At 39.6% G+C, this 17,803-nt stretch overlaps 1 protein-coding gene across 7 annotated transcripts in view; it reads right to left on the minus strand.

Moving 5' to 3' along the window:
- Positions 1-17,368, minus strand: part of LOC126266808 (hamartin) — a 295,524-nt gene extending 278,156 nt beyond the window's left edge. For 3 of the 7 annotated variants that reach the window (XM_049971360.1, XM_049971358.1, XM_049971355.1), the window contains exon 1: positions 17,095-17,250. The gene's annotated coding sequence lies outside the window, so the exon portion shown is untranslated. Of the gene's footprint in view, positions 1-17,094 lie in introns of all 7 variants that reach the window. The other 4 variants (XM_049971361.1, XM_049971357.1, XM_049971359.1 and 1 more) reach the window with 4 other exon arrangements.
- Positions 17,369-17,803: the final 435 nt, after the last annotated feature.

A 17,803-nucleotide genomic window follows, 5' to 3' on the forward strand; every position in this document is an offset into this window, starting at 1 on the left:
AATAATATTGTAGAACAAAAGAAAACTGGTGCGTTTCATTTATTATAGCTTGTCTTATTTCTGCATTTTCCATGTTCAGAATTACTTTGCTGTGTTAGTTCCAACATGTTATGAGCCCAGGCACCAGTGAATGCACTTGCTGTAAGTATTCTGACATACAGAAGGAAATATTGTCTGAACAGTCATGGAAGTAAGTAGTGAAAGCTATTGGGACAAGCCAATTGTGGTGTAGTTTAATACTGCCTTTACTACCAGTAAAAGTAATTGTGAATATTTGAGCCATTTAAGGGACTTAATGAATGGTACTCTGAAGCCCATTGAGCAAAATTATGCAAATAAGGACCAGAAGACAAGATCAAAGCTGATGTTATTGACTGATTTTGAAGACAGTGACCTTGCAAGAAAAGTTTGATTACAATGTGAACTTATAACCACTCGACTCGATAACTGCAAGAACGTTGATGAGTATGTCAACAAGATAATATCCACATCAAATTGATTCAGGAACATTGATTTGAGATTTCAGATGAATGGGTAGGTACATTACTGTTAGCAGGACTGCCCAAAAAACCCATGATTATGGGGTTAGAAAGTTTGGGCATACCGATTACAGGAGAAAGCACTGAAGTCCTGCAGGGCATGAAAATTGGTCAATGTGTCTTACTTCAGAGCAGGAGACAGCTTCAACACTTTATTCTAGGGATAAAAAGAAAAAACCAGTCAACTGTTACAACTGCCAGAAGATTGGTCATATCACATCCCAATGCTAATAAAGGTCAAGTCAAAGGAAAAAAGGTATGACTCAAATAGTCCAGAGAGGAGAAATGTTGATCAAGGTAAGGAACTCTCCGTTTATTACACTTTTGGGAGTAACAAGTAATGAGGAACCAGAATGGATATTAGATTCAGGAGCATCAATGTATATGTATTTATGATGTCACTAATAAAATGTATATGGGTTTATTTATAGTGGATGGTCCCAAGTCACACTGTGAGCTTGCTGGTAAAGTTGGTCTTAAGGTACCTGTAAATGACACATGATATTTACTATGTAAAAGATGTAGCAACTAGCTTGTTATCTGCAATCAAAAGTCAAGAAGGGAAACAGAGTAACCTTCAATATACGAGGGTAAGTCAATTATTATCTGCAATTTAGTTATATTTTTGTTTATTTTGGTAGTAGTGTCATTTTACGTTGATTATTCATGCTTTGTTTATTTGTTGTTATATCTTTGCAATTTTCAAGCTGCTAGGTTAGTTTCATTATCACTGCCTTGCTGTTAATCATGGCTGCTTCGCTGTTTTTTTGCACCAAAGAGGAGCAACATTCAGTGTCAAGTTTTTTGTAGTCGGGAGGTGTATTGGGCAAAATTCATCTAAGACTTTCGGTACAGTACGGAAACAGTGTTTTGCCACAACAGAGTGTCTACGAATAGATTTAAAAATTCTGAAATGGTCACACAAGTGTTGCGCGTAATGAAGGAGCTGGACAACCATTTAATGCCACAAATGAAGAAACCATTGAGCATTTACGTGAAATGATTCTCTTAGACAGACAATTAACTATTGACGGAGTGGCACATCGTCTGAAAATTAGTCACGGTTCCGCCTACGGAATCACCGACAACAGACTTGCGTTTCATAAAGTTTGTGCACAATGAGTCCCAAAACAACTCACACAGTTGCGTAAACGAACGCACTTAGACATCTGCAAAGAACATTTGGATAGCTATGGTAACAAAGGGTACAACTATTTAGACAGGATTATTACTGGTGATAAACATCCAAATCCGCCATGCAAGAAAAAGTTCAAAACCCGACCGTCTGCAGGAAAACTGATGCTTATGGTTTTTTGGGACACACAAGGTCCAGTACTGGAACATTATGGGGAAAAGGGCACAACAATAAACAGTGTACATTACAGTAAGGTGCTTACTGCCAGGCTATAGCCTGCAATTCAAAGCAAACACCGAGGATTGCTGTCAAAAGGTGGCGTGTTGTTGCACGACAATGCTCGTCCACATACTGCTGCCCACACTGCTGAAACACTCCAGACACTCAAATTTGAAGTACTGGATCATCCTCCATATAGTCCCGATCTTGCCCCTTCTGACTATCACTTGTTTGGTCCACTCAAACAGGCATGAAGGGGCCATAGATTTGCCTCGGATGAAGCAGTGAAAGAAGCGGTGCATTCCTGGCTCCCAGCTCAACCAACAACCTTCTTCTATGAGGTAATCAGGAAGCTTGTACAACGTTGGACCAAGCGCATTGAAATGCAAGGAGACTGTCAAAAAATGATGTTTGTGTAAGTTTCCTATTTGATTAGAATAAAAATTTATAACTACTCTGGGGATAATAATTGACTTACCGCAACAAATGAAAAGGGAATTTTCCAGTTAGACACTGCTAAAGAAGTAGCTGAAGTTTTAATCCATTCTGTATACTCTGCAAAAGGTTTCTTATGACACAGAAGACTTTCCTAAACAGAAAAGATATTTCATTTTTGAAGGATATCGTGATGGGAGTGGATGATTGTGGTAAATGTAAAGAAAACGGTCACATATCTGTACAAGGTAAACAGACTAGATTACCTTTTAAGTCTAGCAAAAGCAGAAGTAGGCATCTTCCAGTTAATATATACGGATGTTAGTAGACCGATGAAGTGTGAAACTATAAGAAGATGCCATTATTCTGTTACCTTTATAGACTACTATTCAAGATATAACCATGTTTATTTTTTAAGTTCTGAAGATTGAGTGAGTGATACTATGGAGGCCCTTCATAATATGGTGGAAAGAGAAAAGGAAAAGAAGGTTAAAATCATCAGATCTAATAAAGGAACAGAGTATACCAATCAAAAATTCAAGAAACGTTCAAAGGGGAAGAAGACACCAAACCACTATCAGATACAGTCCAGACCAGAATGGAGTTGCAGAGAGAGAAAATAGGACTATTGTTGAAAATGCAAGAAGTATATTAACTGATGCTGGGTTACCTAAATGTTTATGGGCAGAGGCGATGTCGATAGCTGCATATTTGATCAATTGATTTCCTACAAAAGCAGTAAAAACTGAAGACCCTACGAAGTGTGACAGCAGAGAAGCCAAATCTCGTTTTTGGATACAAGACTGTGGTATAGATCCTGAAACAACTGAGGGGAAAATGGGAGCCAAAGTCAAAGAAATATATTTTTGTAGGCTATTGTGAAGACTCAAAAGGGTTACCGACTCTTGAATCATACGAATAAGAAGAAACTGACTAAGAGAGATGTCATACTCCTTGAGAATAATAACAATGAAATAAAAGATCAGGAGAATACAACCACTTCATTATGTCATCAAGTGCACAAAATACTAATTCTTAAAACAAAACAGGAAATGAAGAAGAAGAAGAAGAAGAAGAAGAGGGCAACGAATACACTGATACATTCTACGAAGATGAAGTTCTACTGGCTAAAGAAGAGGAATGATCATATAAAGTTTATCGTCGGTAAAGCAGATGCCAGACTGAGATTCATTGGAAGAATCCTAAGGAAATGCAATCAGACAACAAAGGAAGTAGGTTACAGTACGCTTGTTCGCCCACTGCTTGAATACTGCTCAGCAGTGTGGGATCCGCACCAGATAGGGTTGATAGAAGAGAGAGAGAACATCCAACGGAGAGCAGCGCGCTTAGTTCCAGGATCATTTAGTAATCGCGAAAGCGTTACGGAGATGATAGATAAACTCCAGTGGAAGACTCTGCAGGAGAGACGCTCAGTAGCTCGGTACGGGCTTTTGTTAAAGTTTCGAGAACATACCTTCACCGAAGATTCAAGCAGTATATTGCTCCCTCCTACGTATATCTCGCGAAGAGAGCACGAGGATAAAATCAGAGAGATTAGAGCCCACACAGAATCATACTGACAATCCTTCTTTCCACGAACAATATGAGACTGGAATAGAAGGGAGAACCGATAGAGGTACTCAGGGTACCCTCCGCCACACACCGTCAGGTGGCTTGCGGAGTATGGATGTAGATGTAGGATAAAATGTTTTGAGATGTTCTTCTTGTGTACCTAAACCTGAAGAATACACTGATCATGAAAGGTGTACAGCCCAATCTTTAAATGATGAACCTACAACAGTTTAAGAGGCTATGAGTGGTCCAAATTCCCAACAATGGCGAGAACCTATAGAAAGAGAATTACAGTCATTTTGCCAAAGTGGAACTTTCAAAAGGATTGAAATGTCAGAAAGGAAAAAACCGTTACCATCACAATAGGTATTTAATATAGCAAAACCTGGGAGTGCAACACCAAAATATAAAGCACAACATATAGTCAAAGGATATTCACAAAAAGAAGGGATAGACTGCAGAGAGATTTTTTTTGCCAGTGGTAAAATATGAAACATTTAAGTACCTTTTACCCTGGCAATAAAGGAAGATTTATTAATTCACCAAATGGATGTGAAGAAAGCTTACTTAAATGGGAAATTAGATGAAGAAATATATATAGAAAAGTTGGCATGAGTGACTAAACTCATTTCTACAACGCTGGAACCAAGAGTCAAGTTAATGATCAATGTAGAAGATGAAGAGTGAAATGAAAATGTACCATTTTAGAGGCAATAGGGAGTCTTTTGCATTTGTCACAAATATAAAGGCCTGATATTGCTTTCATCACAAATGTTGTACGTAGATTCTGCAAAAGCCCAAGAGAAAAACACTGGAGAGCCACCAAAGAAGATATTTAGATATCTAAAGGGAAACTATAAATTAAGATATTGTAAAAAGGGAAATAAACTCGAGGGCTATAGTGATGCAGACTAGGGAAGTGAGTTGGAGAACAGAGATTCCATTACTGGATGTAGTTTTAGATTAATGGAGGGGACCTATATTCCCGGTTCTATATCCAAGAAGCATGGTGTTTCAGGACTCTTAAATGGTGATATAGAACCTAATATCACTATGGAACCCAACAAGACATTCTGTATCAAGAAAACCATAAATTTTGCCAAAACTAATGTTACTAGTGCCAGAACCAAATACATTGATAGAAAGCACCATTTTATAAGGGATCACATACAGCACAGGAACACGAGGTAGACTACTTATGCATAGAAGGGATGTTGGCTGATACACTAACCAAACCCTTGGACAAGGAGAAATTTTGGAAGACAGTGAGACAACAGGATTTGACTTGTGAAAGTGACATCTGAAATATCTGTTCAAAGGAGGTGTTGAGGATATATGAACAGTAATTTCATTTGCACGTGTGTGTGTGTGTGTGTGTGTGTGTGTGTGTGTGTGTGTGTGTGTGTGTGAAAGTGTAGTGCATGGAGTATAATGGACCTCTGACTGCTTTGAATACTCTGTGGCATTACCATAATTACCAACTGTAAATGTGCTGTTCAATGTAATGGATGTTAAAATATAGCTTCCCTTATTCCTGCATCTTTCATGTTCATAATTACTTATTTTACTGCACTAGTTCCAACACATACTGATTCTGTAACACTCCAACCACCTTAAAGTATATGATGGACAACCTGCTTAAACACCTTAAATAGGTAAAAGTGCCTTTACTATGTGGATGACATTGTCATTGTTTCAAGAACATATGAACAGCATCAAAGCCACCTGACAACCATGCTCAAGTGAGTTCACACTACAAGGCTCCACTCAAATCTAGAAAGTTTGTTCATCATGTATGATGGAGGGGAAAAAAGGTCCATCTATGACATACTGTTAATGGCAATGGAATCCATCCCGATTCAGAGCAGTCACAGATTTTCTGACTCCTTGGAACTACTAGTGATTCAGTAACAATTTCTGTACCTAAGAATGCCACTTGCAAGAACTACTGCAAGGTGAGACCAAATTTTGCTGTAAGGAAGTGCTCGAAAGATCTTTGCCCTTAAGGAAGTGCTAGAAGTCCTAGAATTGCATGACAAGAATGCTGATACCATACAGACATTCACACTGATGTTGGAAGCTATAGGATAGGTGTGAATCTAGTGCAAATTCAGAAAGTTTCTGAAAGGTGACAGCACACACTTCCACAGGACACCAAGTCCAAGATGAACTACTCTACAATGGAGAGTGCCTTGCTGTTTTTTGTGCCATAAACAACTTTCAGGCACATTTATTAGGCAAACCATTCACTTTTGTGACTCAGGACAATTCTCTATGCTGGCTGACAATCCTGAAGGATTCACCGTGTCGAATGGCGAGATTGGCACTGGATCTTCAGGAGTAACATCACAGTGGCATATAAAAGTAGACTCGAACACAAGTATGCCTTTTGAGGAACACTTCGGTAGAACGCACAAATACTACTCCAATATTTATGTGCACGTCAAAGGGACATTGGGCTGCATGTGACTCATGTTGTTGTTGTTGTTGTTGTTGTTGTTGTTGTTGTTGTCGTCGTCTTCAGTCCTGAGACTGGTTTGATGCAGCTCTCCATGCTACCCTATCCTGTGCAAGCTTCTTCATCTCCTACTACTTACTGAAACTTACATCCTTCTGAATCTGCTTAGTGTATTCATCTCTTGGTCTCCCTCTACGATTTTTACCCTCCACGCTGCCTTCCAATGCTAAATTTGTGATCACTTGATGCCTCAGAACAGGTCCTATTAACCGGTCCCTTCTTTTTATCAAGTTGTGCCGCAAACTCCTCTTCTCCCCAATTCTATTCAATACCTCATCATTAGTTATGTGATCTACCCATGTAATCTTCAGCATTCTTCTGTAGCACCACATTTCAAAAGCTTCTATTCTCTTCTTGTCCAAACTATTTATCGTCCATGTTTCACTTCCATACATGGCTACACTCCATACAAATACTTTCAGAAACGATTTCCTGACACTTAAATCTATACTCGATGTTAACAAATTTCTCTTCTTCAGAAACGCTTTCCTTACCATTGCCTGTATGTGACATATTGTGTTTATTTTGTAACCATAGTCCTATTTTGTACTACTATGGAGGAGTCAGGTGGTGTGTTCAAGGTCCAGCTTGCATTTTATATGCTTTTATGATGGATGGATTATATATCCAGTTACTTTTGCATCCATTTTCCATTTTATAGGGCTTTATGATGGATGGGTTTCATATCCAGCTATTTTTACACAATTTGATTATGCCATTGAAAAGTGAAAGATGTCACCGATATTAAATAATTTCACAACCAAGACTTTTTATTCTGAAATAATATGAAAATGGTTGCTGTAGCACTCTGACACAATAGAATGGAACAAATTTTTAAAATATCTTTTCAACAGAGCCAAGATCCACGTTCACAAAGAACACAGTTTCTTACTTTAAGTTATGTGAACATTCTGAAAGATTTCTCTGTACACTGGCATGACACTGCTCTTCTTCCATTACTTTTCAATGCTACACCAATGTGTACTTCAGCAACTGATAAGCTACCTTAGTGTCAGGTACACAGGAGCTTTGGCCACTTTCCTTCAGTAGCCTCCACAACTGATTTGTGTGTCTATTGCTGTTTTAATAATATGAAATATTACACACAAACAACTGCCTCCAACATCACAATGGCTGTGCTCCACAGTTAAAATCCCCACCCCCACTTCAAGAATAATCATTCATTTACCTAGAGACACTCAATTTACTCTCAGAAAGTCATCAGCATGTTCACATTCCTTGTAAATGAGTGATATATCAACAAGCTAGTCAATTCTAAGTTGAGTGATGACAGCAATTTCTACACAGTTCTTGGATATATGGTCCATCTATGCAACCACGTGAGAGACTTTTGTTCTGTGCCATATGTGTTTCACTTCTCTTTACTTAAGAAGCATCTGGCCTGTAGTACATATAATTATTGCATTACATAATGATTTACTTTCTTTAATTTTTCTCTTAATGCTGGTTAAGAAACGAGTTTTTGGAGCACAGATTTTGTAAAATAAAAATATTATTTCTTTCTACTCACAACTTTATGACATTATTCTGCATGTGTCATCCTGGTGCTGTACGTAATTGGCCTGTGTACACCATGATGCCTGATTTCTGACATTTTTGAACACATTTCAACTGAATACCTCTCTTTCACTGTGGAAAATCCAGGATGGAATGAAACAATATGTGAGAAGGAAAGTTGCTACTCACCATATGGTGGAAATGCTGAGTTGCAGATAAGCACAACAAAAAGACACAATTAAAGCTTTTGGCCATTAAGGCCTTCGTCAACAATACACACACATACACATACACATACACACACGCGCGTGTGCACCCACATGCACATAATTGCAGTCTCATGCAACTGAAACCACACTCATTCAGTTGCCCACGACTGCAGTTGTGTGTGAGTTGCATTTGTGTGAATGTGTGTTGATGTGTGTGCCTGTTGTTGACAAGCCTTAATGGCTGAAAACTTTAATTGTGAGAGTCTTTTTGTGGTGCCTATCTGGGACTCAGCATCTTCGCTATATGGTGAGTGGCAACTTTCCTTCTCATATATTATCTCTTTCACTAAGTGTTGATTGTATGAGTTTACTTTGTATATTGTTGCCTACTGCCAACAGTTACTGTGTCTTTTTTCTTAAGCTTTTGTTTGTGTTGAGATCTGTACATAGTTGGAGGTTCATTTGTTATGTGTGCGCATGTGGTGGGGGCCTGCTCTGGGAAAAACTGCCCACAAAACACAAACTAGTAGCTGTCCAACATGATACACTGAATGAAATCCCATTCACCATATATGAAACAATAGTACTCATAGCCAACAACAATGGATATAACACACACACAATACTAAAACTCAAGCACAACTAACAAAAACTGAAAATAAGTGGACAGGACAAGCACCAAAAAATTCCACGACTAGCAAGGACATTAGAGGAGACACAAACACAAAGAGCAGGAACAATCATGACGTGCCTACCAAAACTAAATGGCACATTTTAGCATGTAAACTCAAAACACACAGAATAGCAAATATACCAAAGCAACACACACAACACAGAACAAAAAAAGTGTGTGTCACATTTACAGACCCCAGCAGTAAACGAAAGAAAATAGGGGCTGTTACTTACCAGAAGGCCAAGACTGCACAGCAGTTTATCTGGGGATGGTAGGCAGAAATTTCGAGACTACATATAAAGAACATATAGGAAGCTGGAAGTATGAAAACAGCCATTCTAACTTTGTTCAACATCTAATGAAGCATGGGTATGAACCATCTAACATGAAACAGAATATGAAAATTAGAATGAACACTAATAATAGATAACTACTAACATCACAAGAAAACTTTCACACACAAAGAGCCTTTGTAATTAACAAGAAAGTAACAAATTACAAAATCAATGTAAATAACAATGCACTGATGATATTAAGCACTAAAACAACATAATCAGACTAAATAGTAACACAACCTCCCAACAAAGACACTTAAAAAAATTATTATTGTGATTCCATTCAATATCCCTCCACAATCAATATCACCCCCCCCCCCCCCCCCCCAGCAGGCCCCACCATACACAAATCGCAATCAACACACAGTGAAAACTGTTCAATCAAAATGTGTTCAAAAACAGTAAAAATTGGACATCCTGATGTACACAGGCCAACCATGTACAACTTCAGGACAGTACATATGCCTGATGTACACAGGCCAACCATGTACAACTTCAGGACGTTACATATGGAATAACAAAATCACAAAGTCTTAAGTAGAATGACATAGCAATTTAACGTTGCTAACCTTATATAGGGCAGTAAAACAGGTAAAATTTTCAAAGTCCCAGAAAGAAGCTATCTCACTACACTATGGCAATATCAACACAGGGCAGGCGCAATGAAAACATTTTGCTACGGAGACTGGGTCGGGGAAAAACACAGCATCAGTGTTTCTGGTGAGCCAGGCAGCAGACTTAAGGCAGAATGTAGTGGGTAAAAGCAATCAAACAGGGTCATATTTACCTTCATTATGTGACAGAAGAAATGCTAAGACAAATGCAACAAACGATACCAAGAGCTTTTATGAACCAATTCTATATGATAAACTCATTAAGCAAGCACTGTAGAAGGAAATCTGCTGACACCTTCGTAATACAAGCCCTATGCGGTCATGATGATTGATGTCGAGCAAACATTGGCCACTATGTTGCTCCATAAATACCTCAGTAGTTTAGCTCACAAGGCAGTCAGATGGATCAATGACAGATGCGGCATTCACACTCAATTCCCTGACTGCAGTGAAGTGACATCTGGCAGAGATCTGTTGTGGATTTCCTGTACACTATGGACAACAGCAGCCGCTAGCGCAAGAGACTGCTACCTCAGCATAATCATGAGTCACAGAGTTCAAGACCACAGTCTTGCTTCTATTGCAGATGGGTGGACCTGGAGGTCTTTCCTTCCACCAACATCAGGACAACAGTGTTCCTACCATCCACGTAGACTGAATGAGACGACCTGGACAGCAGGCCAGTATCATGGAACTTCATGGCTACACAGTAACCATCATCACAGTATGATGGATGATGAAGGGTGGTGAGCAGGAGGGGACAAAGCACCTCCCAAGTCAGCATGTGGAAGTTCAATACACGCGCTGCCGTCCCTCGCTGCTGCAGCATCACAGTACAGGCGGTGTCGGGGCTACCGCATGAGGCAAACTACCAGTGAAACAGCCAGCTGGAACAAAGTGTGCAGAGTCACCTGCCATGAGCGGACTGAAGGCCAACTTCTGACGTGATTCCTCAGCGGGCATTAACGGATGATGCCAATTGTAAGTCATGATGCTACCTGTATGTTATGAAAATAAATAATTCTGAATCTTTTTCACTGTGCCAACCGCAGACCACAGGTCACTACCATCCAAGGAAAACTCGCAAAAAGCAAACTGACAGAGTGCCTCCTGACCCAAAACCAACTCTACTTACATTCTCCCAATAGTTGCCTCTTGCAGAATTGGTGTCAGGAAGTGATTGGCTTCTGACTCTTGCTGCATCTACATCAGAAAGCTGTATGAAGTGTTTTGTACAGAGCCACACCAGCAGTTAAAAAATTGTGGGGTGAATTAGTGAAAAGCTTTGTTTGACACACAGGGACATTTTAGTGGTGATCATGTCCAGAATAACACAGTGAGTTCAGAGCCACTTTTTGATAGCCTAGTATCTGAATTTAAAGGGAATTATAGTAAAGGATATTTTGAACCAGTAGATCATAAAATTTGTAATTTGTCTGGGCACAGAACACCTTATAAGTTTATTCCTTTAATATATTCCACCTGCAGTATGGTCGTGCAAAGGACAGTTTTGTTAATTTCATTGGATGTCGATGAGACAAAGTAATAAGTAAATTCTGATATTCGCTATACTGTATTGTGTGTGGTGCATAAGGCTTACTGATTTAGGAAAGGAAACTGCACAAATATGGCACAAACACGAGCAGCTATTACAGCATCAGCTCTGACAGAACAGGTTAAACTATTAAAAGAACAGAATGAACCAATGGCACAGCAGCTACACAGTCAAATGAGAAATCCTTCACACTCTTAGTGAAGTTAAATGAAGGCTTGCAGTACTTTTCCATCTGTGGATCCTGCAGCTGCTAGTTTTATTTCCCTTTTTTTCTGGCAAAACATTGGAGGATGCCACTATTTTGATTCAAGATGTGTTTTATCCACAGCCAGATTGTGCAACTAGACTGAACAAACATCATTGCAGATGGCCAAATGGTGCTTGTTGGATGAAGCAAGTAAAAACATCATGCACCATGAGGTTTCGAGTAAACTAACCACATTTACAGAGTTAGCAAATTGTTTAAAGCAACAGTACAGTAAACAAACTAGTCCTTGTTTCTTTCGAGAAAAGTTAAGTAATGAGACAATTGTCAAATGAGACACTTTAAATGCTCTTGGACAGGACATGTATGCTGAACACCCAAATTTATGAGCTGACTAACAAACCGAATGCTGATGCAGTTTTAATTGAGAAAAGCTGAGACTGGGGCACTGGATGTGTTCCTAAGAGGGATGTCTCCATAATTTTCTCACAGAGTGGGAATGGAAAATCAACAAGATATAGCAGCTGTGCTGCAGGTAGCCAATTATCTGCAAGAGACAGACAGTGCTACCAAGTCTCGGAATGATCACAAAATGCTTGTGTCGAACTAAGAATGTTATTACTATGGATGAAAGGGTCATTTTAAAGTCAATGTCATCAACCACAATGTTTTAATTGTCAATGGAATGGTCATATGGCACGGAAATGGAGATCTAAGAAACAGGTTAACTATAATGGGAAAAGAAATCATTAAATGACAGTGGTAATCATCCTTCTGCTGAAGTTGATCTATACCAGTAAAATGAAGTTAGTTCAGGTGCATTCCATGAACACATGCTCCTTTCACCCATTTTTGGATTACGAAAACTTCCTCTGGGGATGCTGAGAAATTTTGCAGGACGAGTTAATTCAAATTTCTTTAAAGATTTTCTTCTTCAACTTATACATACATGCAGTTAATATATTGAAAAATATGTGAAACTCTAGGCCAAGGTAATGACTACATACAGCAAAATGCCAGTAAAGGACCATGTAATCACAGCGTGGAATAGTCATGTGGTGCATATAACAGATGTCACAGCTTCATCCAGTGTTCACACAATGCTAGAAAATTGCAATGATTGTCGTCCTATTCATTCAATGGATTGGTTCAGTCTGCTGGAGGTTGTAATAGTGACAGATAACAATGTCATTTCAATTTTCCAGAAACCGCAAAAACACAATCAACTCAAAAGTGCAATCCCGGCCCCCAAAGAATATTCCCACTCCATTCTGCTTCCCCTATGTTTATTGCAAAAGTCAAACAATGGAAACTCCTGGTTGGAACAACAGATTGCTACTCACCATGAAGATGACTCAGAGTTACAGACAGACACAACAAGATGCTTACACACCACAGCTTTCAGTCAGAGCCTTCTTCAGCAAAGAAAACACACACATTCACACAAGCAAGCAGACCTCACACACACATCACTGTTATCACTAGCAGCTACAACCAGACTGTGACTGTCACATGAACAGCAATCAGGGGAGGGGAAGAGGGAGGTGTAGGAGAGTATGGGTGGGGGAAGAGAAGACCACTGTCTGTTGGAGCATGCAGGAACAAGAGACTGCCAGATGCAGTGTTAGAAGGTCCGGTGTGGAGGGAAAATAACAGGGAGCAGAAAAGGAGAGGTGCTGGAAAGAGGAAACAGGTGGGTACATTAGCAGACAGCAGTACACAAAGAGGGTGATGGAATGTGAATGAGGAGGAGGTGATCAGACAAGGGAGCAGAAACTGTCGGGTGGATGGTGCGGGGGCAGTAGGTTACCATAGTTTGAGACCAGGATAATTTCAGGAGCAGAGAATACGTTGTAAAGATAACTGCCATACGAGCAGTTCAGAAAAGCTGGTGGTGGATGGGGAGGATCCAGATGACCCAGGTTGTGAAACAGCCACTGAAATCTAGCATTTTATGTTCAGCTGCATGTTGTGTCACAGGTTGGTTCACTTTGCTCTTCAGCACAGTCTGGCAGTGGCCATTCACCATTGTGAAAACTGGTTTGTAGTCATACCACACTGTAAAAAGCTGTGCAATGTTTGCAACAGATCCATCAAAGACCAGGCTACCTGTCAAAGCAGCCACGTTGTGTACCAGCTCTGCTTTAACCATTGCACAGCTTCTTATATTGTTAAGACCATCAAATAGGATGATCACCACTGAAAAATTGTGACCAAGAGCAATGTAGACCACCCTGCGGCACAACATGCAGCTGAACATAACTGCTAGATAGAAGTGGCTTCTTCTTCAGGCCATCTGGATACTCAGCTCCACCACCAGCTTTTCTGAACTGTGCAGATGGAAGTTATCCCTACAACACAGTCTCCACTCCTGAAATTATCCCACCCTCAATCTACAGTAACCAACTGTCCCCACATCCTCCACACGAGTTTCTGCATCCTGGTCCCATCACCACCTCCCTCTTCACATTCCCTCACCCTCTTTGCATGCCACCCTCTGCCAATGTACACGTACAGTCTTTCGCCTTCCCTGCTCCCCTTCTTATACCACCTACATCCCACTTTCCGACAGCGTCTGGTAGTCTAGACCCTGCAGAACCTACCAGACAGTGTTCTCCTCCCCCCCCCCCCCCCCCCCCCCCCCCCGTCCAAATTGCCATTCACGTGAGAATGACATAATGGTCGAGGATGCATGTGGTAACAGTCGTGCAAGAGTGTGTGTGTGTGTGTGTGTGTGTGTGTGTGTGTGTGTGTGTGTGTGAGAGAGAGAGAGAGAGAGAGAGAGAGAGAGAGAGAGAGAGAGAGAGAGAGATGATGAGGGCTTCGGCTAGAAGCTATGTATAAGTGTCTTGTTGTGCCTGTCTGCAACCCAAAGGGTCATCTTCAAGGTGACTAACAAATCTCCTATCTTCTTCCTAATATTGTTGACTGCATAACTGTTAGATTCTACTGTAGTAATCTCAGTAGTGCAGCCTACAGTAGTTAATAGCAAAGCACATGGGCATGCTGTCTCAACCCATATGTACAAAGGCTGTGTTTCAGCAGGATACTGTCCAGCCCCACACAAAAGGAAAGTATAAGCCTTTTTCCTTATCCGCATGGTTATCTGGAACAGTATACATCAAACTTGTTTAGGATAGTCAGAACTGATATATAAGGCTAGCTGCACATTCAAAACCCATGAAATGAGATTCCATGTGCATCCCAGGCCATTGTTGAATCCACGTTACAATATTTATACTGATTAATCTTCTGGATATAATGGATTTGTTCCAGCAGCAGTCTTAATCATTACCACCAAAAGGAAATGATGTTCTAGCATCAATTTTGATTGCTTACAACTGTTTCTGACTAATATTGGGGTGTCCCTTGCAATTAAGCTCAAAAGTTAGAACAACTGGATACCAATGTTAAGAAAAATAAGCTTAATGGCACACCTACTTCCATTACATGGAGAGAATGGCACACTGTGTAAAGTAACAATCTCTCATCATGACAAATAAATACTAATACTGCATGGAATCAAGTCAAAGAGATTTTTACTACAAGAAAGAAAATATTTAAGAACTCCATTCGCAAGGACAATTAGTTCTAGATCCTCTCAACACAGAACTTGAGTGAAATAATTTTTTGAAAAATCCTTATTTGTAACATTTAATTTGGCACATACAAGAAAGAAGATTTTGAGTTTAACGTACTGTCTACAGTGCGGTCATCTGAGATGGAGCACAAGCTTCGATTGCGAAAAGATGTGAGAGATACTCGTAGTGCACTTTTTGTAAAGGAACCATCACTGTATTTGCCCATACTGATTTCATGAAATCACCAACAACCTAAACCTGGGTGACCTGATGGGACTTTGAAGCATCATCCTCTTGAATGAGAGTCCAATGTGCTAGCCACTGTGCCATCTCATGATCTGGCAGAAACATCTGTATCTGTAAATCCAGAGTAACAATGTTACATAAAGAGTTCAATGGGTACTACAATTTACCTCCTACCTTTTTCAAACAGGAGGGTTATGCAAGAGGAAAAATGGACACTCAATCATACGTTTCATTTCAGCCTTGTGACTAATGTTTTCCATAATGTACAATGTATTTCCCTTAGTTTCTCTTATTGCATTTCATTGAAATCCATCACGCCCTCTTCACTAAATGAACATGAATCCAAACTGCTCCAGATGATTACTCAAATGTTCTGTAAGCCATTTCATACAAATTATAATATACAAATCTTTATACTGGGCGTTCATCACCTGCACGTCTCCCTGAATTTGACTGATTCCTTACAATGTCATCTCCCTTTATCCTACTGAGTTATCTTTGGAGCTACAAATGAATCAGTTCATTTACATATACATCGTGACAACAACCATTTCACAAATCTTAATCTAACTGAATAGGTGTGGTTGTTAAAGGATCCTTTTCTTGGTTCACTGTTTGATACACGCCTTTAAGCCAATGTATGTATCATCTTCCACCATAAATAACACTTCACTTTATACTATTTTGGATGAATGTAACGTTGTGAAAAAAGTTGAAAGCCATGTACATTATTTGGCAAACGGGAAGACGATCATCACAAAGTGGATCACACAACATACTGCTCGCCAACCTAATTATAAGCCACAAATCTTATTCCTAAAACAAGCGTCAAAACCTACAAAGCTAAAGGTCACTGAGAGGAACATGTGGAGCAGCAAGATGAAGTCATTCACCAAGATAGAACACTCAGCAAGGTATGTACACACAGTTACCATCCTATTCAGTCGGTATACTGAACACCACAATACTTATGTTTCCCAAAAATGTATTTCATTTCCTTGTTTTTGGAGCCACTTAATGACACCATTAAAAAGCGGTATTTGCAAGGCTGGTGCAGCAAGTTTCTAGGTATAGAAAATGAGCAACAAAATTATTCAACAAGCAACATCTTTATCGTCTGCTGTTCAATGCCTCTAGATATCTATGACTAAGAAAACGTTTGTGTACGCAACTTCGTAGATTTGTAATGACATTAAAATAACTTTACGCGAGATAACGTTTAAATAGCCCACTAATTAACACAAACAGGTCATTTACAGCACTGTTTATTAACAGCGGTGAACCGGATAAAGTGTCTTTCTCTCCAAAAAAAAAAAAAAAAAAAAAATTGAACATGTTTCTGAGCTCTCATCTTTGTTAAAAAGAGCTCAAACACAGCGTCTGCCACACGGATGGTTGCAAGTTCCCCCAGGAAGGGCCACTGGTACCACAACAATGCAAATATTGACAGCTTTCAATTGTACCTTTCATTCCATTAGAAGCATCTTTTATTAGAGTTTCCCATGTCTACGTTGTGTTACGATACTATTGTAACATTGTTTTCAACTCATTCGGAATAATGCATTTTTCCAAATGCAGGAGTGGCTTTTTTCCTTGTTTCTGTTACTAATTACTAAAGTTATTGCTGCGGAAAGACATTATCTGTCTTTCTAAGCACCGAGAGCAAAACAACAAACTTACAAAACGTCCTCTAATAATACATCATTAACAATAAAACTACGAAAAAAACGATTGGCATACAGTTAGTGTGTACAGGTTGACGCTATTCCACAAAGCATCAACAGCAGGAGACAGTACTCTGCGATAATTTACCATTTCCAACAGCGAAACGGCTGCCTGCTAACAAATACCCATTTGAAGTATATCGGCAAACATCTTCTACCTATCTTTGCTTTGCGAATGCAAGTAAACTAGTATAACAATCTTTGACCTGGAGGACCAAAGCTTGACACTTAGCGCAGTTAAGGATATCCAGCAGCCTTACGGGGCAGGCAAACGTACAATATATATTGACAGTCACAATTTGTCAAATTATCAATATATTGAAGCGAACTCACAGCATCAATAACAATGACAAAAGTTGTCAGTCGACAACGTGCTTTCACAACATGTCGAACAATCAAATGAAAGAGTGTGCTATGTCGAACACCCAATGAAAGAGTGTGCTATAATTATATTAGATATTGCGTGCAATCAACAGCAAACAGCGAAAAAGAGGGCATGAGTCCGACAATAGCTAGAAAAAAGGAGTGACTGGTCATTTGTTAATTTACTGACAAATCAGAATCGAAAGATTTCGTATGTTATTTTTCGTTCGACAAACTGGCAATGTTGATAGGAGAGAAAGCAGAGAAACAAAACACATTAATGAGAGAGGCAATTCCAGTCGACGACAGATTATGTGTAGCTTTCTGCTTTCGGGGGCAGATATGTAATTCGAATGCTAGAA

Source organism: Schistocerca gregaria, chromosome 4, assembly GCF_023897955.1.
Source record: "Schistocerca gregaria isolate iqSchGreg1 chromosome 4, iqSchGreg1.2, whole genome shotgun sequence".
NCBI lineage: Eukaryota > Metazoa > Arthropoda > Insecta > Orthoptera > Acrididae > Schistocerca > Schistocerca gregaria.